A 24,463-nucleotide genomic window follows, 5' to 3' on the forward strand; every position below is an offset into this window, starting at 1 on the left:
ACGCTTAGAGTGTCAGAGTAAGAGCATCCAAGTAAAGTACAGGGATAGATAGATAGATGCAGTAGGCACTATATAATAGATACATTGATAGACAGATGTGAAAGGAACTATATAATAGATTGATGTGAAAGGCATTGTAAGATAGATAGATAGATAGATAGATGTGAAAGGCACTATATAATAGATAGATGTGAGAGGCACTAGATAGATAAATAGATAGACAGATAGATAGATAGATAGATATTAATTTTTGTGTAGTTGGCAGGATCACAACATTACATAGATAGATAGATATATTGATAGATAGATGTAAAAGGCAATGGAAAGATAGATATGAAAGGCACTATATAGTAGATAGATGTGTGTGTCACTAAATAGATACGTAGATAGATAGATATTCATTTTAGTATAGTCGGCAGGATCACAAAATTACATAGATAGATAGATAGATAGAGAGATAGATAGATAGATAGATAGATAGATAGATAGATAGATAGATAGACTGAAAGGCAATGGAAAGATAGATATGAAAGGCACTATATAGTAGATAGATGTGTGTGTCACTAAATAGATACGTAGATAGATATATATTTATTTTAGTATAGTCGGCAGGATCACAAAATTACATAGATAGATAGCTATCTATCATTACATAAATAGACAAATAGATGTGAAAGGCACTAGATAGATAGATAGATGTGAGAGGCACTAGATAGATAGATCGATAGATACTGTAGATAGATATTAATTTTAATGTAGTCGGCAGGATCACAACATTACATAGATAGATTGATGTGAAAGGCACTATATAATAGATAGATGTGAGAGGCACTAGATAGATAGATTGATAGATACTGTAGATAGATATTCATTTTAGTGTAGTCGGCAGGATCACAACATTACATTGATAGATAGATAGATTGAAAGGCACTGGAAAGATAGATATGATAGGCACTATATAATAGATAGATGTGAGAGGCACTAAATACATAGATAGACAGATAGATAGATAGATGTGAGAGGAATTATATAATAGATTGATGTGAAAGACATTGTAAAACAGATAAATGTGAAAGGCGCTATATAATAGATAGATAAATAGAAAAGGGGGAAATTTGTTTTTTTCATAGAAGCTCAATAAATAAATAAATAAACTCTTAATATTTATTCGATAAGCAAACTGCAGTGGGTCCAGGTGGTCTTTCACAAGGGGACTCATCTATTATATATTTTTAATATCCACATATGCATTGTGGTCAGTGAAGGAGAGCTGGTCATCGATCACCTCCCCAAGGTTTTGGACTGTCCTGCCAGGTGTTAGTGACAGAGACGGGGTCCTGACCCTTCGTTGTCCTAAGCGCTCCGGCAGGATTTCAGACTGCAGAGAATTCAAACCCACATGGTGTTCCTTCATACTGGTTGCAATATCAGTGAGACACATGGAGATTCTAGCTGGTACAGTGTGGTCCTCTTGAAGGATTGACAGGTACAGGTGAATGTCATTGGCACAGCATTGATGAGAGAAACCAGGAGACACTGTGATAGTATAAAAAAGAGGAAAGGACCCTGCAGTGATCGTAGGGTCACTTCTGTGTGTGCTTGATGTACCCTTGACATCTCTTCTCGTGAGGACCCCCTGTAGGGTCTGCCCAAGTGGTAGGACTAAAGCCACCTGAGGGCAGTCTCAGTGATGTCAAGGAGGGTGAGCTGAGGTAACAAGTAGAAGGTCCATCTTTGCCAGGCTGAGGTGGACATGGAGTTGCAATGTCAGCGAGACCCGCAGAGATTGTAGCTGAAAGGGCGTGGTCCTTGGGACGAAATGGCAGGTAAAGGTGGATATCATTGGCTTAAAATTGATAAGAGAAACCATGCGACACGATATTAGGGCCTAGTGAAGTTGTGCATAGAGAAAGAGGAGAGGACCCAGCATTGATCGTTGGGTCACTTCTGTGTGTGCCTGATGTACCCTTGACATCTCTCCTCATGAGGACCCCCTGTAGGATCTGCCCAAGGGGTAGGACTCAGGCCACCTGAGGGCAGTCCCCAGTGAACTCGAGGTCAGAGAGGATGGCAAGGACGAAGTGGTGGTTGACTGTGCTGAATGCAGAGGAGAGGTCTAGCAGGATGAGGACAAGTGACATGTTAGTAGCTCTAGCATGTAGAGCAGCCTTGGTGGAATGGTTGTTCTCAAAGCCTGACTGTTTAGGTTCAAGCAGTCCGTCATTAGCACTTTAACGGATCTTTTGTAGTCAACACCATCGGACTTGTCCTGTAGGACTGTAGAAACCAAACCCACATGGTGTTCCTTCATACTAATTGTAATATCAGTGAGACACGTGGAGATTCTAGCTGATACCGTGTGGTCCTCTGGAGGGAGTGACAGGTACAGGTGGATGTCATTGCCACAGCATTGATGAGAGAAACCAGGGGACAGTATGATAGTATCTCTCCTTGTGAGGAACCCTGTAGGATCTGCCCACGTGGTACAACTGAAGCCACCTGAGTGCAGTCCAAGTGATTTCATAGTTTAAGAGGGCAGCAAGGAGGATGTGGTGGTTGACCCTGCTGAACGCAGAGGAGATGTCTAGCAGGATGAGGACAGGTGACATATTGGTAGCTCTAGCTGTGTCGATAGCAGCATGTAGAGCAGCCTCGGTGGAATGGCTCTTCTCAAAGCCTGACTGTTTAGGTTCAAGCAATCCATCCTTAGCGCTTTAACGGATCTTTTGGGAATCCTTCTTGGCCGACGGAGAGCAGTCAGCACCATCGGACCCGTCATTGTCCTAAGTAAATTCGGTCCCACATGGCGTTCCTTCATACTGGTTGCAATATCAGTGAGACGGAGTGATGATTCGACGGATGAGCTGGGATAACAGCGGGAAGGTCCGTCTTTGCCCGGCTGAGCTGGACGTGCTATTCCTTCATACCGACTTTAGAAGATTGAAACTCAAATGGTGAGAGATGTTCCGCTTTTAAACAGATGGAGCTTGTGAGCTTGCGATCGGTCAAGTGGTCCTAGGGACATAGACCCTCTTTTGCAGCCACCCAGGGTCTTCTGCGCTAGTTGACTCCAGGCCTCCCGTAACATACGGCTGTCTGCGCACATTCTATTGGAAATGTAAAGAGCGGCGCTCTGACAGGAGACATTCTGCTGACATGGAATATTTTGCTCACTTCTAGCTCTCAAATACGCGCCGATTCTGTCACGATGATTGATTTATATTCATTTTAGAGAGCGCATTTAGGGTTTCCTTTCTTTTTCTTTTTAAGTGCTGCATGCTATAAAGGATCTCGTGTTTCTGTTTTCTGAACTGTACATTACACAGTTGTTCTCTTTTTAAACCATTTGAAGTATCTTCACTTAAAAGACGGGGCAGACGTGTCTCAAAGTGCACGCCGGCTTACATTTACAAATAAATCAAGCAAAGAAGAAGAAGAAGAAGAGGAAGAAGAACGTGACGGTCAGGTTCACAGGCCGGCCAGCTGGCATCGGGCAGGAGACTTCAAACCTTTTTCTTTTCTTTTCTTTTCTTTTCTTTGAATGGCATTCACTACGTTTGCAATCAGTGACTTGAGTTTTAAGTCCTCGGCCGCACTTGTTGATGGCTTTCCAAAATTGCAGTGTGCTGTTTCTAAATAGCAGGGGACACAAAGCAAAATGTCAGCTTTATTGTCTTGCTTTGGAGCCAAATACGCGGAGTGAAGGCCGCTTTGTTTGCCAAACGGAAAAAGAAACTGGGATGAAGTGGCTCCCTCGTCTATGGATGTGTGAAACGAAATCAGAAGGCCTCCGTGTTTGCGTGGGTGACATAAGCCGCAAAAGTGTACCGTGCACGTTAAGTTAAATGACACATTTTAAGCTATGAAGGGTGTCAGCAGTGGGATTCTGACCCATCATAGTTTGTCTCAAGTTTATTTTTTTAGCCACTAGGACGGGCGCCATGAACCGGGAGCCCCGTGCCCAGGCACAAGTGTGGTGTACTGTGTAACAAGGCGCTATATAGTGCCCGACCCGACACAGATTGGACATGGGAGGCACATATAAATATTAATAAACTTTTATTTTTCTTCAGCTGGAGGGCACGTCTTCCCGTGTCCCGCAGCCACAATACAGTCCCAAAGCACAAATAAACTACACCAAAACGCTCCTCTCTCTTCTACCACCACCACCAGTCCTCCTCACCAAGCTGAGTCCTCCTCCTCCCGACTCTGGCCGCTGAGTGGTGGCTGCTGGCTCCTTTGATGGCCCACCTGGAAGTGCTTCAGGTGCTTGATCACCTGTTTCCGGTTGCACTCCCGGGTAGGGCTGAAGATTAGTCCAGCTGGGCTCAGGAAGTCCCAACTGCAGCACCCCCTGGCGGCGCCTGCGGAACCCAACGGGACTGTACAAAACTCCAACTCCCATGAAGCCCTGGGGGATCCTAGGCACGCCTGCAACCCAGGGAGGCTGCCATCTAGCGTCCAGGGGGAGATACTGGGTTTTCCATCGTTGCTTCTCTGGAAGATATGCTGCAGGGGAGTCCCGGCCGGGCATGGGCCCTGGCCGCCAGCCACAACTGGTAAAGGCTTTGGACTCCAAATCCTGAGGTTGTTGGTTCAGATCCCAATACTGACACCTGTGTCACCAAGAGCAAGTCACTTGACCCGTCTGTGCTCCATGGGAAAAGAAATGTAACCAAATGTATCATAAATGGTGTAAGTCACATTAAATAAAGAAAATAAATGGAAAGAGCTTTAAAGCATGAAGTTCCAAACACTTCCAGTAATGGCCACTAGAGGGGAATATCACTATAAAACCCTGGTAATTGGAATAAGGGCAAGAGCTGAATCTTTATAAAATTGAACTATTTATTCTTCACAAAAATTAACTTCAATCATAGTGAATCTCCGCAGACCACAAAGACAAAATGGAATTACTTGTAACAAGGGCAGGCCAAGTCGAACAAGGTCACATTACGGATCTTTGAGGAACAGTCCGGAAAACAGTGCAAAGGTCAAAAATCCAGAGAATCCCAAATTCTGCAAAACTCACAAAAGTACAACAATTGTACCGCCGGGAACTGTGGGAGACCCCTCTCTGGATTTACAGGGCTGATAAGGATCAGGCTGTCTGTTCTTAGCGCTGGTCCTACACTTTAACTGATCTGTTGGAAATCCTTTCTGGTCGAAGGACTTTCAAGACTATCAGACCTGTTATTGTCCTGTAGGATTTCGGACTGAAAAAATTCTAACTGTTCCTGGCGGTGATTGGCTGGTGGCCAAGCCTCTTGGGGGACCACCCACAAAACATATGGAACGTTAAGACAGCTTAAATACATAGACACACCCAAAAACAAAGAATCATGCCCATAAACAGCCTAAATTTAAAGGATCAAAAATTAAGAAAAGACACAAAATACATAAATTTACTCTCGTGGCTGAGACTCGACACAACAAGTGAAAAAAGCATAACACTTTAAATACATTAGTTTCTGTCTGTGCGTCCATCTATATCTCTATAATTTCAACAGATGGCGCATCACAGATATTAATGCTGTATTTTGCATCCCATACCAAATAGCAAATCATAGAGATAAATGCATTGTATTTGTCATTCCGACAGATGGTGCATCCCATATATTAACACTCTGTTTATGAGTCCCATAACAAATGGCAAACAAGAGCGACATATGCATTGCATTTGTTATTCCAACAGAAGCCACATCCCAAACATTAACACTACTTTTTACAAATCACATACCAAATGGCATGTAACAGAGACATATGAATTGCATTTGTTATTCCAACAGATGGCACATCACACACATTAACACTTTTTTTACGAATCACATACCAAATGGTATATAACAGAGATTTGCTACTCTAGCAGATGGTGCATCATAAACATTTTTAGTAATAAAATGCATTGCATTTGTCATTCCAATAGATGAATAGTGCACCCTGAACCCTAACACTGCTTTTCTGAATCCCATACCAAATGGCAAATACCAGAGACGTATACATTGCATGTATTATTCTAACAGATGCTGCATCACACACATTAACACTGTTCTTATAAATCCCATACCAATTGGCATATAACAGAAGCATGTGTATTGCAGTTGTCATTCCAACAGATGGTGCATCACATCCCAGGCCAAATGACATAATACAGAGACATATGCATTGCATGGTGCACCACAAATGTTAACACTGACGTCTGCATTGATTACTTAGAATTCAACCTGTCTTAGATGCTTACCACAAATATTATAAAATATAATATCCATCTATCCATCCATTATCCAACCCGCTATATCCTAACTACAGGGTTACGGGAGTCTGCTGGAGCCAATCCCAGACAACAAAGGGCGCCAGCCCACTGCAGGGTGCACACACACACACCAAGCACACACTAGGGACAATTTAGAATTGCCAATGCACCTACTGTATATGATATAATATAATATAATATAATATAATATAATATAATATAATATAATATATTCAGGTGTCTGCATGTTCTACTCATGTCTGTGTGGGCTTCATCCGGGGGCTCCCGTTTCCTCCCAGTTCAGATGAATTAGCCACACTAAATTGGCCCTGCTGTGTGTGTTTTTGTGTTCGCCTTGTGATGGACTGGTGTCCTGTTTAGGTTTTGTTCCTGCCTTGCTACCTGGGATAGGCTCCAGCTCCCCCTGTGACACTGGTCTGGTTTAAGTGGGTTAGAAAATGACATGACATAACATGTCTTCCTCCAACCATCCATTTTATTAACCCATTTATCCAGGACAGAGTCTCGTGGAAGGGGCCACCTGACCGCTATTGGCTTGTATTGTGGTTTTTATAGTCGGGACAGATGCTGGGTGCTTTTTAAAGAATTATGATTATTATTATTATTATTATCATTATTATTATTAACCTCCTTGCTCCTTGGGGGCAGCCGCCTGTAGACTTCAATGAAAAACAGGTCTCAACAGACTTCAGTCCAACGATAGAACAATACAGACAGGCAAACTTGGCGGTTTTAAAGCTGGCCAGGGGAAGTGATGTCATTGGTGGGCCGGAGCTGGAAGTGATATCATCAGGGAGGGGGTTAACCGGAAGTGATGTCCGCGGGGCCAGAACTGGAAAGTGCCATCACATGGCCCAGAAACAGGAAGTGATATTAATGGGGGGGGTTTGCAGGTCCAGAATGTGACGTCATCGGACCAGGAGCCGGAAGTGATGTCATTTGGGTGGGGGGTGAACTGGAAGTGATGTCCACAGGGCCAGAACCGTAAAGTGCCATCATCTGGCCCAGAAACAGGAAGTGATGTAACTGAGGGCAGGCCAGAAAGTGATGTCATTGGGCCTGGAGCCAGAAGTGATGTCATTGGGCCCAAGAACTGGAAGTGATGAGCTGAACTGGAAGTGACATTAGTGGGAGCAGAACCAGAATGTGCTGTCAATGGCCCCAGAGATGGGAAGTGATGCCATCTTGGGGCAGGACCACAAAGTGATGTCAGGAAGGAAGGATCAGTGCACTCTGCCACCCTCTAGAATGGCGTGGAATGATCCCTTTTTGAGCCCTTCAGTTGCCTTCCATGCGTGTGTGTGTATCAACGCTTTTTAAGATCTGACATCCGAGCAGATGTGCTATTGCAGGATGCCAATAAAAGACTGGCACCTTTAAAGTCCTCGTACTTCATGACGCTCTCTGGTGTTTGACACGTGAAGGCCAGTCCTGTCACCATTGGCGCGCCTTGTTTGTGCTCCTTTATTTCCCATTTGCGGTTTCAGGATCCTCCAAATCCATGTTCATTGTGTCGTAAGGAGACCTTGACCAGTAATCCTCAGTGAGACCCCCAGTATACGTCTGCTGAACCGAAAATAAACTGGAGTGGAGTGGTTCCCCCTGACCTGAGGATGGCAGTCCCGTGTCCTCCCTGACAGTTGATGCCCCGGTAAAAGTCGTCGATGTTATTTGTGACTTGAACGAACGTCTGAAAGTGGAGACGAGTGGTGGGCAGAGGGAGCCGAGTAACGCAACCCGGGAGCCGAGGCCTGTCAACGGGTGAATTGATACATCGGGCCCTCGCCAAAGCCCGCTCCGGCCACGAGGCTGTCGACGGCGTACAAAAGGAGCGACACGCAAGGAATATTGAGTTAAATAGAAAGAGACATTAAGGATCATTAATGATTGCATTTAGAGATAAAAACATCCAAAAGCTATCATGACCGCGAAAGGAAAAGCAGCTCCCACATAACATTTTCATAAGCCGTCATTCGTTAAGCAGCCAGCCGCTTACACAAATCAGAAATGATTTCTTTAGGCATCGCTGTCAAGTGTTATTCAAATAACACCAGCCTCACATTTGAATAACAGCCGACATTTTGAATTAATTAATCAGCCGAGATAGTCTCGGCCTTTTCTCATTAGTCTGCGGGTCAGACTCAAGAAGATATATGCGTTGGTGATGATACACTTGTCTTTAATCGTGATTTATGGAGATTTCGGATTGTGTGTGATTTGTCAAAAGGTTCTGGTGGGATGGGGGTAGAGAAAAATAAAAAAAGACGACGACGTGTATTTCATGACCTAATCTGTGATTGATTTCAGGATGCAAAGCACATTTCCGGTGACTTGGCTTTTGCCTTAACGCCAGGTGAGGGGCTGCATCTGAATGGTGCCACCGGCATGGAATTACGCCTGTCCTTTCACCTGCCAGCCGTGGCATTTTAGCGTATCGCTAAATAATTAGAAGAGCATGGCCTAAGAATGCACGTGGCTGGAGGGTCTTCTTGTACGATGGTGCCATGGTAGCACAGTGCCCGGGTCCTCCCGGTGAGGAGGTTTGCCCGTTTTCCTCGTGTCTCCGCGTGGGTTTCCTCCCACAGCCCACAAGCGTGCTGGTTAGGTGGTTTGTCGTTGCTGAATTGGCCCCTGGTATTTCTGTGTTGTGTGTGTTATGTTGTTCCTGCCTTGCACCCTGTGCCTGCTGGGATCGGCTCCAGCCCCCTCGTGATCCTGCTCAGGATTTAGCGGGTTGTAGAAATTGGTACAGTTATTGTCCTGTTAAGCACATTTCCTTTGCGTTTTGTCATCTCTTGTGTCCATCCGTTGCCTTTCCAGTCAGCCTGGCGGAGAGCTGGAACCTGTTGTGACAAATGCTGTGTCTGTAGGAGGGCGACACTGATGGCCTGATGCACCGCCACATTCGCACGTGCTGTGCCAGTTTGGTGTTTTGTTAAATTAATTGGAACACTTTCATAGTCTGAAGTATGGCATCCACATTCACTTGAAAACATACTGACACTGATATTGATACTGATGTGCACATCTCCCATTAATATGCTCAATGAGTAAATTCTTAGGACCACCATACTAATCTTGGGCAGGGCCACAATTCTTCATGGTGTCGACTCCTCAAGATGTTGGCAGAAGTACTTGGAGAGTCTGATCCGCGTTGACAGGGCTGCATCACGCCAGCTATTGTCCGCTGCACATTCGTATCATGTCCTACCACAAGCCAAAGGTGTTCAGATCTAGGGGCTGGCAAGGCCAATGAAGACCACTGAGCTCATTGTCATGTTCATCAAACCAGTGGGGTGTATTATGATGCTGGAAGTAGCCATTAGAAGATGGGTCAAATGTGGCCATGATAGGGATACACGTGGTCAGCATCCATACTCAGGTAGGCTGGGGCATTTAAGTGATGACTGATTGGTATTAATGGGCCTAAAGTGTGCCAAGGAAACATTCACCACATTATCACAGCACCATGACCAGCCTGGACCATTGACACAAGGCAAGTTGGATGTGTGGATTCATACAGATGGCACCACCACCATCTCTATGCCTCAGCAGAAATGGAGACTCATCAGACCAGGCTTTGTGTGGCCAGTCTGTAGCAGTCCAGCTTTGGTGTGGAACAATCAATGAAGTGATCGAGTCTCGGGCCAAAATCAACAGCGTGCAAGAAAACGACCAGATATCTGAGCACTGCATTGTTAAAAACAAATAAGATAGGAAAAGACAATGAAAAGAAGTGGACACAATGTAGAGAGATGAAGGGAAGGGGCGGCACGACATGAAGTTATGGAGTTACCACTTCAGTCACCACCACTCACACACTCCGTAGTGCCGAAGAAAGGTTCACACTGCAGAAATGTCGAAACAGGTACACTACAGTCTGTCGATCTATCTATCTATCTATCTATCTATCTATCTATCTATCTATCTATCTATCTATCTATCTATCTATCTATCTATCTATATAGTGCCATTCATATCTATCTATCTATCTATCTATCTATCTATTATATAGTGCCTTTCATATCTATCTATCTATCTATCTATCTATCTATCTATCTATCTATCTATCTATCTATCTATCTATCTATCTATTTATCTATCTATCTATTATATAGTGCCTTTCATATCTATCTATCTATCTATCTATCTATCTATCTATCTATCTATCTATCTATCTATCTATATAGTGCCTTTCCTATCTATCTATCTAACTGTCTATTTATGTGACTTCATCCCATCTTTGGAAGGCACAAGATTTAAATGCAGGGAAGCTTCATAAACACAAATACATGCTTATTCAGTATAAAAAAAAATTAATTGTATAAGTAAATAGACACTTAGATCGCTAAATACAAACCTAATAGAGTTGTACACAGATAACTGCCAGCCTAAGTAGACAAATCCGACATGAGAAGAATCAAGTGCTAACTGCGAGGACCCAGACAGCAGACATGTCCAGAGTTCAACGTCTGGTTGGCTGGACTGATGAGTGTGTAGTTTGGGGAATGCCAAAGAGTAAAGAGTAAAGTGAGAGGGCTGCGTGAGTGAAGTGCATGGCGGTACATGGCGGTGTATGTGGTGGCCCACACGTGTACAGATGTCGGAGCCGCAGCGCACTTCATCAGCAGTTCTTTTTATTCCTTTGGATGGCTGTCTGTTCCCAGCCGCCATCAACGCCCCAAAACGCAGGCCTTCTGCCTTTCCAGCGTACCTGTCAGCAGGATGTGCCACTCGCCGAGACCCACTGCAGAGCCGCATGAGGGGGACACTGCCGCCAGCTCCCGTGGGCCACATCTCCAGGTGTTGCAGGAATAAAAAAATCCAAAAATCCAAAAGGCTGCTGGTTCCTGGAGTGAGCTTCTGAGCGCGTATATTTAACCAGAGCCTAATCCGACGGATTGACAGACCACAAGTAAAAGTTTCGCTCCACTGAAGCTCATTAATACTATTTAGATTTAGTTCACAGCCTGATTTGACTCAGATCATTTCTCACTGGTGCCACTTGCCTTCGTGGGTTGACCAATTTGCGTTATTCAGCCTTGCATTAAGTTATTCAAATGACTTCAAATCACTGCATGTTTTCAAGTAGGCTTACCGCCGTGGAAGGATATTCTTTTTTTGCTAAATATGAAAATGATATCAAAGGCTAACAACGTGTCCTTTCACAATAGAGAAAGGATTTTTTTAACTGTGTGCTCACAATTAAAACAAAATGTGACCATTCTGAATGGGTCGACGCAGAAAGGGGAACCCCCCGGGGAAATGAAAACTTCATGATTGGACAAACACAACAACACGGAATTCATCCATGAATGTGATCAACCCCCTGCTTTATTATAAAATCATTCAGCCTGACTAATTTATGAGCAGACATTCAAGCATGTCCAGAAAAGTCAGAATAATTTAACTAGGAAATATTTAGAGTACATGCCCAGGATGGCTCAGTGGTTCTGTAGTTAGCCACTTCACGGCACTAGGACTGGCATTTCTCCTGTCTGCAGCCCCCCAAGTTCATGCTGCTGGTGGTCTTTAAGGGCAAATGACCAACTTTTTTATCTTGGGGTCTAAGGACTAAATGTCTTTTTCTAGTTTTTGCCCACGACAGCCTTTTTAATAGGGTAGGCTCAGCCATGTTTCAGTTTGGGGCAGCTCCTGCTTTATGTGTATTTGATTTCCTTTTCTATGTCTTCATTGTTTATTATAAAGTATTGTTTTTCTGATGTTTGTTGTATTTATGTGTTTCTTTTTGTTTCTACTGATTGTTTACTATTTATGTATTATGTGCCTGACTTCGTTCTTTGTGTGTTGTGGGTGGAACACCCCAAGAGGCGGGGCCACTATGATGTCACTTCTGAAGGACCGCCCTCAGCCTATATATATATATATGTGAGACTGGAGAGCTAGTCTGTTAGTGGCACAGTGGCTGACCTTCAAAGAGTACAATATTATTATTATTATTATTATTATTATGAGTATTAGTATTATTGTACTGAAAAGTACTACGTATGTATATATCTATGGCATAGTTTCTTAAATGGGAAAGGGTCACTGTGTAGGGTTTGTCACTCATTAGGTCACTGCAGACCAATTAAGCAATCGATGTTGCTCTACTATGACTATCAGGGGTGAATCGTCAAGGGGTAAAACCGTGAATCCCCCCAAATGACCCTCACCGAGCCCGGTTATGACTGTCAGTGTCGACTCTCTAAGTGGTAACCCCACTGGTATGACAGTCGACAGCAATTCTACAAAAAAGTGACACCCTCCTCTGCAATAACTTCTAGTGTTGATTCTCCAAGGGGGACACACAGCTTACCCCCCACTATGTCGTCATGCAGTGGGTCTCAAATACGTCGAGAAAGTCAAGATCAGGTCACGAGAAAAAAAAAATGAAAAAAAAAGCTTAAGCGATACTGATCTGTAGGTTGCTGTGCGATGCCTTTGTAGGCACACCATTTCTTTCCCCCATTTTGTATTTTTCTTCTATTCTTCAGCTTCATCTATTTCTTTTTTTTATGACATTTTTTCATTCATAAAGTTTCTGATAGGATTTATTTATTAATTTTTAATGGTTTTCTGTCCCCTAGTGAAGCCTTTTGATACATTTTGGACATTTAATCTATTTAGGAACTTTCAAAGCCAGATATATGTTTTGGGAATGTGTAGGCCAAAGCCTACCTTTAGCATTGATTTTGTTTTTAATTGTGCAAATAATGCATTTTGTTTTTAAGTGTTTGTTTAGATAGATAGATAGATAGATAGATAGATAGATAGATAGATAGATATGAAAGACACTATATAATAGATAGATAGATAGATATGAAAGACACTATATAACAGATAGATTGATAGATATGAAAGGCACTATATAACAGATAGATAGAAAAAGCATTATATAATAGATAAATAGATAGATAGATACATAGATAGATAGAAAGAAAAGGCACTATGTAATAGATAGACAGATAGAAATGAAACACTATATAACAGAGAGTTAGATGGATAGATATATAGATAAATAGATAGACAGATGTTAATGTTAGTATAGTTGGCAGGATCACAACATTACACAGATAGATAGACAGAAGTGAAAGGTACTATATCATACATATAGAAAGTGAAGGGTGAGTGGCACGGTGGTGCAGTTAGTAGCGCTGCTGACTCACAGTAAGGAGACCTGGGTTCCCTTCCTGAGTCCTCCCTGTGTGGAGTTTGCATGTTCTCCCCGTCTCTGCGTGGGTTTCCTCCGGGTACTCCGGTTTCCTCCCACAGTCCAAAGACATGCAGGTTAGGTGCGTTGGCGATCCTAAATTGTCCCTAGGGTGTGCTTGGTGTGTAGGTGTGTGTGTGCCCTGTGGAGGGCTGGCGCCCTACCTGACATTTGCTCCTACCTTGCGCCCTGTGTTGGCTGGGATTGGCTCCAGCAGAATCTTGTGACCCTGTGTTAGGATATAGCAGGTTGAATAATGGATGGATGGATGTAAAGTCATGGAGTCCACAGACTTTCCGAAGGTGATGTGACATAGCTTCATGTCCCAGTCTCAGTTAACATTACATTGTGACGTGACATATTTTTATTGTCAGTTCACTTCTTCTCTTCCTTCTGATTTTTCTAAACAGACATTAGAACATTAGAACACTCCAGACGAGAACAGGCCATTCGGCCCAACAAAGCTTGCCAGTCTTCTCCGCTTATTTCTTCCAAAAAAACATCAAGTCGAGTTTTGAAAGCTCCTAAAGTCCTTACGGTCCACCACACCTTATTCCAAGTGTCTACTATTCTCTGTGTAAAGAAAAAACTTCCTAATGTTTGTGCGAAATTTACCCTTCACAAGTTTCCAACTGTGTCCCCGTGTTCTTGATGAACTCATTTTAAAATAACCGTCTTGATCCAGTGGACTAATTCTATCTAAGACAGCAGATTGTTCCATGATACATAGTACTTTTCAGTACAATAATAATAATAATAATAATAATAATAATAATAATGTACTTGTTGAAGGTCAGTCAGTGAGCCACTAACAGACCTGCTCTGCAGCCTCACATATGTATAGGCTGAGGGCGGTCCTTCAGTGGTGACATCATAGTGGCCCTGCCTCCTGGGGGGATTCCACCAACAGTACACAAAGAACGAAGTGAAACACATAGATAATAAATAATTAGTAGGAAATAAAAACACATATATACAATAATCATCAGAACAATAATGCTTTAAAATAAACAATGAAGACACAGAAAAGGAAATGTAATAAACATAAGTCAGGAGCCCACCTGTTGCGACATGTAGGAAAGGCATCATATAATCGATAGACAGATAGATTGGAGAGACACTATATGACAGATCGATAGATACAGTAGGCAGATATGAATGGCAGTGTATAATAGGTAGACAGACAGATGTGAGACATTTATAAAAGACAGATCAAAGAGCAGTATAGAAATGAATAAATAAAAATATACTGTACAACATATCTTTAGATAGTGCAAGAAGTGCAGAAGGCTCTATATGAATGATGTACCGTATAGATTGCACACTCTACATTTATGACATGCGTGGTTATTTACACGTCTACTGCATTGTTACCTTAGCTCAGAACATACAACAAAGAACAGAAGGTCATACAAAATGCGACAAACGAGAGGCCGCTGTTCTCACCAAAGCTAAGCTGTCCCTGAGCTGTATGGCTGATTCACGCTAATTCCCAGTGCCTGTATTCACTTATTTATTTGTATACATGACTTTCACATTTTCTTACTGGTTGTGTTTAATGTGTCCTTTTAATTTGATTTAATTTGATTTATTTCCTTTGACATTTTAATTCTGGATAGGAGAACATACAGTATGTGAAGTGAAACTCTGACCTGAACTTTGCATACTTAGGTGTTTTATGGACCCCCTGCCCTTCGCCTCATACATTATACAGTGCTTGTTGGTATTGATTGTTTCAATAAAGATTGTGTGACCTCTAGGGGGCGCCACCAAGCCTTTGAACCACAGACACAACCACCCCAAGACAGCCGCGTGTGCACATTATTCCATTTCCAAAGCCCACACCATAATCTTCAATCCGCAGTAGTGCTTTGTACTCCTTCAGATGAACTTTTCACCCTCTGCCTACTCGATGAGCTCAAGCGGCTTCTTTGATGTTGGACCTGGCATTTCTTGCACCGAGTGGCGGAATCACTCCTGGGTAATGCAGGAGCCCCAACAAAACAGGGAGTTCTTCTGCTTTCAGCGCCCTCTGGTGGTACCCAAGGACCTTGACAGGGCTGTCTCTCAGACGTACTAATCCCATGCATCCCTGCGGGTGACTCTTACTGGGTCCACACCAGAGGAGCAGTGCCATCTATTGTACTGGGGAAGGAACTGCTCTTGATGATCAACCTCCTCGCTTTCACCCCGACTGGTATAAAAATCAAGCGCTATCCCGGCCGGGCTATACCTCCTCTCATGGTATCCTTCCGTTACGGCCAGGGTTGGGATTCACCTTCTCTCCCAATGGAGATGCCAGTCCATCACTTGCTGTACAAGGGTCATTTTTGTTTAGTCTTGTTCTGTTTTATTATATCTTTACTTTCTCGCATAGGAAGTATAGGAAAAGTATTGTAATCGTTCAAAAATTCGATGTTGAGATTTTGATGAATTTAAGTTTTAGACCTCCCTCAGTTTGATTTACTTTCTCTTAGGGAAAGTACTGTAATTGTCCAAAAATTTTACCATGAGATTTTGAAGAATCTCGATGTTGAGATTTTGATTAATCTTGACGTTTTAGACGTCCCTGACTTTCTCGTTTACGAAGTATAGGGAAGCTAATGGAATCCTCCAACAATTCCATTTTGAGATTTTGATGAATTTCAAAGATTTAGACCTCCGTGACTTTCTTGTTTACGAAGTTTAAGGAAAGTATTGGAATCTTACAACAATTCCATGTTGAAATTTTGATGAATCTTAACGTTTTCGACCTCCCTGAGTCTGATTTACTTTCTCGTACTTTACTTTAATTGTCCAAAAATGCGATGTTGAGATTTTGATGAATCTCAATGTTTTAGACCTCCCTGACTTTCTCGTTTACGAAGTATAGGGAAGCTAATGGAATCCTCCAACAACTCCATTTTAAAATTTTGATGAATTTCAAAGATTTAGACCTTTCCGAAGTTTAAGGAAAGTATTGGAATCTTACAACAATTCCATTTTGAAATTTTGATGAATCTCGACGATTTTAACCTCCCTGAGTCCGATTTACTTTCTAATAGGGAAAGTATTCTAATCCTGCAACAATTCCATGTTGAGATTTTGATGAATCTCAACGTTTTCGACCTCCCTGAGTCTGATTTACTTTCTCATGGGAGATTATTGTAATCGTCCAAAAATTCGACCGCAAGATTTTGATGAATCTTGACCTTTTAGACTTCCCTCACTTTCTCGTTTGCAAAGTATAGGGAAAATATTGGAATTCTCCAACAATTCCATGCCGAGATTTTGATTAATTTCGACGTTTTAGACCTCCCTGACTCAGATATACTTTCTCATAGGGAAAGTATTTTAACTGTCCAAAAATTTGATGTTGAGATTTTGATGAATCTCAGCGTTTTAGACCTCCCTGACTTTCTTGTTTATGAAGTATAGGGAAAGTATTGGAATTCTCCAACAATTCCATGTTGAGATTTTGATGAATCTCGACGTTTTTGACCTCCCCAAGTCCGATTTACTTTCTCGTAGGGAAATAATTGTAATCGTCCAAAAATTCAACCGCAAGATTTTGATGAATCTTGACCTTTTAGACTTTCCTCACTTTCTCGTTTACAAAGAATAGGGAAAATAATGGAGTTCTCCAAAAATTCCATTTTGAGATTTTGATGAATCTCAATGTTTTAGACCTCCCTGAGTCCGATTCACTTTCTCATAGGGAAAGTATTGTAATCCTCCAACAATTCCATGTTGAGATTCTGATGAATCTCGACGTTTTTGACCTCCCCAAGTCCAATTTACTTTCTCGTAGGGAAATAATTGTAATCGTCCAAAAATTCGATCGGGAGATTTTGATGAATCTCGATGTTTTAGACCTCCCTGAGTCTGAAAATACCATTTTTGGAGTTACGTCAGTGTGTGTGTGTGTCTGTCTGTCTATGTGTGTGTGAACAGGATAACTTGAGTACGATTTCACTTGGATCAACCAAATTTTGCATACAAGTATTAGGTACAAAACATCGATTTCTCTCAACTTTTGGGCTATTTCCCCTAATCAGAAGTGGTACTTTACCTTTTATTCATGCAGCTGCAGACTCTGATTTATTCAACTTTACTTTTATAATAATTGTTCAATATATTATTCATTTGATTTGAGTTGTAGTCGATGGTTCTTTAATGTAGATGATATAAAAATAGAATCGTTGTCTTGCGGTTTACTCCTCAAATATCCATCCCCATATCTGAGTATATGACAAAGTCGAGGGGAGAGCACTCCTGATTTTTTGTTTTGGTGGTAGACATCCCAGCGTTTCCCAAACTAAGCAGTGAGCAGCAGTGAGCCTCACGTTTGCCATCTTTACTTTAATTCCGATACGTCCTTGAGTATTTTTTATTTTTGAGCTCGCTGTCTTTTAATAACCCGACATCAGCACGGCATGTCAACACGTTGCACTCTGGGCCTGTGGAGGGAGCGAGAGACGGCGACGGGGAGATGCACTTTCTTGGCTCAGGCGTCTGAATGTGAAGTGGTGGTGGGGGTTGGCGATGATGGCGGAAAACCAACCCCCACCCCAAAAAAAAAAAATCATTAAAAAAGTGTCATCGTTCTCACTCCCAACCTGTAGCATCTGACAGCCGGGAAGGGGCCTGACTGCAGAACTTGTTGGCACCTTTGGCGAAGAACCCCCAAGAAAATGCTATTGTGACAACACATTCAAATAAATTGCTGTCAACAGGCCAAAACACTAGTGCAGCGATTTCTATCTGACGTGTGAAGGCTGAGACAGTCTGCCTTGACAAGTTATGTTCGAGCACCTGCTAGCATGAAGAGACGGAGATAAGAATCTGATTTGCTTGATAGGAAGCCGGGGCGCTGGTGTTATTACTTGTGATATTATTACCTTTTGTTACGAGGGAGAGCGTGAGTGGCATCATTTACATTTTATTGCCGTTCCTGTGGCGGGGGTAACTTGTGTGTCTTCTTCTTCTTCTTTTTCTTCTTTATTTTTTTTTTTTTTTATGTAAGAGATGCTGACGAAAAGCCTGATCATTTGTGGAGCCCTGGCAATTACTTTGGGCATCAGCTTGGCAGCCACCTACCTGTGCTGTCTGCGCGGCCTTTTGAGGTGTAGCACACACATTGTCCTCCGCCAGGCTGCTTGTACGAATGGAGCCTTCGCCTGCTGATTGCTTGCAGGTTGGGCTTCCACGTCTGTCGTCTTCTTGAAATACCCCCACCCCAAAAAAAGAAAAGAAAAGGAAAGAACGAAAGAAAGAAAGAATATATATTTTTTTTTTTGCGACTTTCAGAGTGTGCCATGGCAGAGTGGCACAGACGGTGCCTGTTTACCGTGGGTTTCTTTTCCGTCTTTTTTTTTTTAAATTGCCATCCTCTCTCAATTGTATTGTTATTTTCTCCCTTAAAGGCTGTTAATGAGAAATAGGGCCTCATTATGATTTTAAGGATGAGAGAGGAAGGCTTTTAATTAATGATATGTAAATGGTTCTGAATTGATTATGTTAGAATATCAAGAGAGATGGGTTGAAGCTGTGGTGTAATATATTTTAATTAAGAATTAATTAAAAATGATGGCAATTTCATAAAGCCTCACTGAAAATAGCGGAATTTACTTTCTGTCAGGAGTAAATTAGCCGGTGATTAAATAAGAGAGCCTGCATTAATAGCGAGTTATTTTTAAACCTTGCCAACTAGAATTACATAGTTTTTCAAAAAAAAAAAAAAAATTAATGTGGTATCTTTGCATTCCTCCAATGGCAGCCCTCGTCGTAGGTCAGGTGACCACCTGCAATTGGTGTGACTCGAGAGCGCAGTCCAGCGCACGCTCTGAAACGCCAACGGCGGACCGGAGCTCTGCTCCCCCAAAGAGTGGCGTCACGTCGGTCTTCAGAAGGCGTCTCTGGCCCACCCGACAGTTCAGTCTGTGTGCCTGTCAGACCGCTGGGCTTCATGCCTGCTGAACAACATGGAACCTTTCTAAGGCTGCTGGGCAATCACATCTGCTTCTTCCAGCAAGGCATCCCAATGCATGTCGGGAAACTCCCGACGGGACCCCAATGGCCCCCATGTGTGGGCTGACATTAGTCACGGCAGGAGGGGAGCTCAGGGCACGTCCAAAATGAAGCGTACGGATGGTATTAAGAAACTAATACACTCCCTTCTGTACGGGAGATGAACACTCACTGAATGTAATGGGACAAAGTTTCATTCTGATGTAAGCTTGACACGTTTTACCTCGGTAAACGTTTGTTTTTCTCCCAGCCATTCCAGCAAAAGGTTTTAGCAAGGAAAAATATCACTGGGACTGTTAGCCTGCTGTTTGCCTCTTTGTTCTCTGCTCACTGTATTGAGCGCACCCGCTGCATGCCGCACGATCAATGGGAGAATGGCTGCTATCGTGGCACGGCATCCAGCGGTAATCCCTAGTGGATTGCTTTGATTGGAGCGCCGAGTTTTGTGTGCGGAGAACAGGGAGACAGACAGCTGTTACAGTAAATTCTCCCCGGACTAGTTAAGGCACTGCAACAAACACCTTCATAAAGAGCAGTGTGTGTGTGTGTGTGTGAAGTAATGTAAAGAATATGTGAGTGCACACCTACACACATACAGACGACACGGGCAGGGGGAAACGGAATCTACATACACTTTAGAGGAGCAGAAAAGCTGTGGGGGGCCTGGCACTGTTTGTTCAATCAGCAGGCACCGCAGTTTATCATAGAATGAGAAATAGAAAGATATGAAAGGCACTATATGACAGGGAGACAAATACGACAGATACAGTAGATAGATAGATAGATAAAAATGTTAGTATAGTCGGCAGGATCACAACATTACATAAATAGATAGAGTGAAAGGCACTATATAATAGATAGATAGATAGATAGATAGATAGATAGATAGATAGATAGATAGATAGAAATGTTAGTATAGTCGGCAGGATCACAACATTACATAAATAGATAGATAGATAGATAGATAGATAGATAGATAGATAGATAGATAGATAGAAATGTTAGTATAGTCGGCAGGATCACAACATTACATAATTAGATAGATAGAGTGAAAGGCACTATATAATAGATAGATAGATAGATAGACAGATAGATAGATAGATAGATAGATAGATAGATAGATAGATAGATAGATAGATAGATAGAAATGTTAGTATAGTCAGCAGGATCACAACATTACATAAATAGATAGATAGAGTGAAAGGCACTATATAATAGATAGATAGATAGATAGATAGAAATGTTAGTATAGTCGGCAGGATCACAACATTACATAAATAGATAGATAGATAGATAGATAGATACCATATAACAGATAAATCTTTATTTGTTCTGGGGTGGCTTTACATAATCATTTTATAACAGTATATATATATTCAATACATTAATATATGTCTTCATGTAAAGAGAAAGGAATATGTGTACCATAATGTATGTACATCCATCCATCCATTATCCAACCAGCTATATCCTAGCTACAGGGTCACGGGGGTCTGCTGGAGCCAATCCCAGCCAACACAGGTCGCAAGGCAGGAACCAAACCACCCAGGCAGAGCGCCAGCCCACCACAGATGTATGTACATGTAAAACCTTAAATTCAAATGCGTAGATTGACATATTGGCATTGAACTATAATATAAAAAGTCTTAAAATATGCTTATATATAAAGAGAAAGTAATTTATGTATCACAATTTCTGTATATATAAAATGCCTCAAATTCAAATATGTGTAAATAGAGAGATGGATAGGTAGACAGATAGATCTGAAAGGCAGTATACAATAGATGGATAGGAAATGTCTTAAAATGTGACCATAATTGGAGAGGAAGTAATATGTGTGCCATAATATACGTACATGTGAAACGCCTCAGATTAAAATATGTGTAGATAGACAGATAGATAGAAATGTATTGTATGTATCATTAAATATCTTAAAATATTCCTATTTGTAGAAGCAAACTAATGTATGTACAGTACTATCTTTTATGTACATCTAAGACATCTCTAATTCAGATATGTGTAGATCATTAATAGGCAGACAGACAGATAGAAATTGTATATAATATTAAATATCTTGTATCTAGTATGCCTATATATAAAGAGAAATTACTATGTGTCCCATAATTTATTTATATGTAACAGCCTCAAATTGAAATTTGTGTAGATAGATAAATATATATTAATTTTAGCATAGTCAGCAGGATCACATTAGATAGAGAGATAGATAGATAGATAAATAGATATGAAAGGCACTATATAATACATAAATAATACTTAATTTGTCTCAAGGGGTTAGAGTTACATCAACAGCCTCCCACAAACACACACAAAAATGACAAAAAAGAGCACAACTGGTAAATTGGCTAAAGATAAAAGAAGCAGTCTCAGTTCCAGTTCCAGTTCCAGTCCCAGTTCCAGTCCCAGTCTCAGTCCCAGTCCCAGTCCCAGTCCCAGTCTCTGTCTCTGTCTCTGTCTCAGTCCCAGTCCCAGTCTCAGTCTCAGTCCCAGTCCCAGTCCCAGTCCCAGTCTCAGTCCCAGTCGCAGTCCCAGTCCCAGTTGCGTTTCCTGACACAGTTCTGCTTCACTGACGTTTGGCTGACACTCCTTCATGATGGTCACAGGATGTTCCTCCACGTGTATTTGTATTTGTAATAAACACGTGGTCCTTATTTTTAAATTCATTTCCGGACTGCTGCACATTATAAACGTCTCTGATTCCATCCATCCATTCTTGAACCCATTTGTGAATTTTAATTCTGTCCCGGTTTCTGCTGTTTAATTGATGGATGTGTAATCCCGTGGTGGTCCGTACTTTAACTCTTTGACCGCTGGGTGGGGTAATGGTTGATGTGTCTGGCTGGGCAGACTGGCAGATGTCCTCGGTACGTTAGTATGTTTTTATTTTATTGGCTGTGCCCTGTACTACGTGGTACAGAAGACGGTTTCCTGCTCTGTTGACTTGTGGCCATATCTCCACTGTTGTTTATTGGACGTGCAGCATGTTGTCCGCTTCTGCTTACGTTGATCGGTTTGCCGGTGTGTGTTTGTTCGTTTTTTCTCCTCCTTTTTTGTTAAATTTGTTTGAGCACCCTGAGCCTGTTAACTCCGTCAAGTGTGCTACCCTAAAATCAACTGATTTGGCTTCATCAGTGGAGGCCTTTAAAAATGCTAAACCAAAGCCTCCCTGCTCAGTCCCTTCACAAGATCAGTTTCACATTACTCAGTATTTATTTATTTTTATTTATTTTATGACAAATAAACTTGCTCTACAGACCCGGATCATCTCTTCTCACAGAAGCAGGAGGTAGTAATTATTCCACCTCACAGTCTGTTTTTGCTCACACCGAGCACACTTAACCCGCACATCTGTAAGGAAAGAGAATAACAATGGCAGACACTGAAGTGCTCAAAGGCAGCAGACTAACAATAAATTTTTCCCTTCAGTTTTAATCAGGTTTCGCGTTGTTAAAAGCTCAGCAGACAGTGACGCGAGACACTCTGCCTCCCAACTTCTTTTCACCTTTGCGTTTCCACCAGGGACGGCGTGTCAGGATTGTTCAGCATTTTGACGACTACTGCGTGGGTAACGAACGTATAAATGCAGATACGTATGGAAACTGATTCTGACAATGATGTATTGCAACTGGTTCCAGGTGCTGGTGAGGGAATGTCGACCAGGCGCGGCGGGACCCCGGGCTCGCCACCGCGGCGTGTGCCACGAAGCCTCCTCAGCTCCTCACTCTGCCGTTTGATCTTTTTTATTCTTTTTTTTTATTTTGGTTTTTTGGAATAGGGTTATAATTTTGTCATATTTTATTGCTGAAGTCTGCTTACATCTTTTTTATTTTCTATTTATTTTTTATTTTTTTTATCATTTCTCATGGCGTCCATTTTTGCGTCTTGAAAATTCAAAAACAGACATTTCCTACTCTAAATAAAAGCATATAAAGTACAACAGCTGATTCATGTGTTGTTTAATACTCGCCTTGTCCGAAATCCAGTCTGTCCTCCTCTGAGCAGGGCACTCACTGTCAACTGAGGACGACGTCTGCTTATGACGAGCAAAAGATACGAAAGGAACAGCAGCAGAAGTCAAAACTGACATCTCTCTGAACTTATGTACTGTTTATTCTACGTAAAAAGTATTATTAATAAACACAGCCTTTACATTATTACATGGCGCAGAGTGTGGAAGAGACCACAAGATGAGAACAGAAACAGAAAAACACACAAAAGTCCAACAATCAGCAAAGTCCTGTCATCTTTATAGTGCCTTATCTGTACACGTCAATTCATATTCAGTCAAGTTTTCATTTACTCTCTGTCAAGTTGTCGATAAAGATATACAAATAGGTAGACATTGCTTTTACATCTGTTTTACAAAGACATTGTTCATTTTCAATGAAATAAAGCAAAAGTGTGTCTGTCTATGCGTGTTTGAATGTTACATGTGTGACCCGTAGTGCACAAGTGGGGGTATACACTTTAAGATATTGAATATCTATCTATTATATAGTGCCTTTCACACTATCTATCTATCTATCTATCTATCTATCTATCTATCTATCTATCTATCTATCTATCTATCTATCTTATAGTGTCTTTCACATTATCTATCTATCTATCTATCTATCTATCTATTATACAGCACCTTTCCTATCTATCTATCTATCTATCTATCTATCTATCTATCTATCTATCTATCTATCTATCTTATAGTGTCTTTCACATTATCTATCTATCTATCTATCTATCTATCTATCTATCTATCTATCTATCTATCTATCTATCTATCTATCTATCTATCTATCTGTTATATAGTGCCTTTATCTCTCTATCTATCTATCTATCTATCTATCTATCTATCTATCTATCTATCTATCTATCTATCTATCTATCTTACATAGAGCTTTTTCTGTTTGTCTCATACAGAGGATTTAAATCTTCGGTATCTTTCTGTCTGTCTG

At 41.6% G+C, this 24,463-nt stretch overlaps 1 protein-coding gene across 6 annotated transcripts in view; it reads left to right on the forward strand.

Moving 5' to 3' along the window:
• LOC120536084 (pre-B-cell leukemia transcription factor 3) overlaps positions 1-24,463 on the forward strand; it is a 291,992-nt gene that overhangs the window by 42,828 nt on the left and 224,701 nt on the right. The window lies entirely within an intron of this gene.

This window comes from Polypterus senegalus, chromosome 9, assembly GCF_016835505.1.
Source record: "Polypterus senegalus isolate Bchr_013 chromosome 9, ASM1683550v1, whole genome shotgun sequence".
NCBI classification, from domain to species: domain Eukaryota; kingdom Metazoa; phylum Chordata; class Cladistia; order Polypteriformes; family Polypteridae; genus Polypterus; species Polypterus senegalus.